The sequence below is a fragment of the Rousettus aegyptiacus genome, unplaced genomic scaffold (assembly GCF_014176215.1).
Source record: "Rousettus aegyptiacus isolate mRouAeg1 unplaced genomic scaffold, mRouAeg1.p scaffold_m13_p_15, whole genome shotgun sequence".
NCBI lineage: Eukaryota > Metazoa > Chordata > Mammalia > Chiroptera > Pteropodidae > Rousettus > Rousettus aegyptiacus.
Window position 1 is genome coordinate 17,460,774 of NW_023416290.1, and position 2,523 is coordinate 17,463,296.

Consider the following 2,523-nt stretch of genomic DNA (forward strand, 5'->3'; position numbering starts at 1 on the left):
GGCCAGCATTCCGCTGTCCCTTCACTGCTGCCATCACAAGCAAAATTCATTTATTTCTAGATCCCGCGTTTTTAGATTATCAGGCTCACTTAATACATGCTGGAAAATAGATTATTTTATCTAAATCACTATAAAAATTTAAGGCTGTTATAGAAAACGAAAAACATTTTTAAAGCCTTGAAAGTAGATATACAATCTACTTACTCTGCTTTTTCAAGTGTGATTCATATAGCACAAGATCTGTTTCTTTCTCATTTGTTTTGATTAGGTTGCATGAAAATATTTCCTGGTTGTGATTTTTAGTTTTTTCTGAGCTACTTCAGTTTAGCAAACGATTAGGCTCGAACAAAGCTAAAGTCATCTCAAAAAGTAACAGGGTTTTTTCCAAGAGGTCAGTGGGATTACTTCTAAAGTAACTATGCCTTGTCTATGGCCATGACACCCTGAACGTGCCCAATCCCATGTCATCTCAGAAGCTAAACAAGGTCAGGCCTGGTTAGTACTTGGATGGGAGACCACCTAGGAATACCAGGTGCTATAGGCTTAAAAAATAAAATAAAAATAAAATAAAATAAAATAATAAACTAAACCTCTTAACTCTTTCAACTAATATATAATCAAGAAACATTGAGATGGAGATAAGGGAGAGAAATGTTGTCTAATCTCATTTTCTATCCTATGTCGAAATTCAATCTCTGGTAACACTGCTGGTAACAGAGATTATTTATGTCACAAGGAAGCTCCCTACTGGGAAAAGTATACTTTTCAAACTTTCTACTGATGATGGGTTAAACTGGACCTCAAGCAGGAGACAAATGTCACTAGAGGTTCTTGGTTGACCAATCCTCTTCTTTTCTGGGGTCACATTGTCACTGATGGAGGACAGAGCTTCCAGTGAGAGAACACAAAGAGGAAGCAGTGATCCAGGCATCCACACCACCAGCCCAGTCCTGGAGAACTAGGGGGAGAGATGGTAGGTACATCCAGACCACCAGCATCTTTCATTACGGAAAACCAAATGATAATCCCCAGTAATTTTCACTCAACAATCTTACTATTGCTTCCTAAAGTAGTACAAAGTGTCAATTCTCTCTTTCACAAAATTTTCTTCCAATGTGAGAATAACCATTGTTATAGCAAGGACCAAATAAGATAAAACATGTCAAGTGCCTGGCACAGAATGGCCATTTGACACATACTGGCTCTGCAACGAATATTTCAAGAGTTAGAGTTTCTACCTTTGATTTTCTCTTCTTCTCTGTTATCCAAACTAAATAAGTGCTTCCCTCATGGCCTGGATCCATAGCTAAGTCTTCCACAAATTCTAGCATAGACTCATTCACCTCCTCAAGCATAAACTTTGTATAAAGTATCATTGTAAAGTAAAGAGACTGAGTTCCATCTGTGACTTGTAAAATGTGTACCCTCTGGCATAACCTTTTTGTGAAAAAATACAATCTCTCCCAAAATTTTCATTTCATTCCCTAGATTTTAAAGAAATAATGTCTTTATTTGAATTACAGCAGCGAGTTAATGTTTCTGTTATTTACTCTTCGTGAAATAGTCCAGTGAGAACATCTTGACCAAGGTCGTATCTTCAAAAATGATCATAAGGCAGTCTGACTTTGGCCTTTTAGAAGACTGATAAAAACCTCCCAGTTGTCTCTAAATGACTAAAATATACAAAAGTTGCCAAACAGATAAGAATAAAGAGCATGTGAGATGACATATGAAACATAAAAAAGGAAACGATGAAATAATTGTGTTTATACTCCAATGAACTCTGCTAAGTAACACATAACAAAAGATGCAGTTATTTTTTCCAAACCCAATAGTTAAAACGTTTTTCTCAAGGATTACAAAAAGGGTAAATTCTTTTTTCAGAGTTTCTATAGGCAAACTCTTTTAATAGAAGATTGCGTTTTAATCTTTGTCTTTCTTAACAATTATATTTTAGTCCATACGACATTTTAGAATGTTCGAAGATATCACCACTAACCCTCAAGCCCGGCAGTAATCTCACAAGTCAAAACATTCAACTGCCAGCCTGATCATGCAGCCTCCTCTGCGCATCCGGACACTCAGTCCCTTAGCCTCCCATGCAGGGAGTTTATTTCCTACTAAGTAGCTCATTCTATGCTTACGGTGTTGTTTGTACCTCAGAGACCTCTTACAGACAATTTACCTCGCAACAAAGCTCTATAAACTACATACCTATAAAAATTATAAGACTGTTATTACCAACTGATATAAAAAAACAAGAACATAGATTTGGTCTCAACCTGCAGCATTTTTCAAAAAAAAACAACAAAATGCCATCCAAATGTAAGCATCATTCATCAAAGCAGGCATCATTTTTCTTTAAGGATGAAGAAATGAGACTTAACCAATGCCAGCTGATGCCCAAAGTCCCTCAACAGATAAGCAACAGAGCTGAAGCCAGAATCCAAATTTTCATCTTATGTCAACGAAAAGGCCTGCAACTCCTTCCAACAATATACACATCAAATGGCGAGACTGTTT

The 2,523-nt window shown here is 36.7% G+C and overlaps 1 pseudogene; it reads left to right on the forward strand.

The window, feature by feature from the left end:
* Positions 1 to 425: 425 nt before the first annotated feature.
* On the forward strand, positions 426 to 544 carry LOC118612332 (annotated as a pseudogene).
* The last annotated feature ends 1,979 nt before the right edge of the window (positions 545 to 2,523 follow it).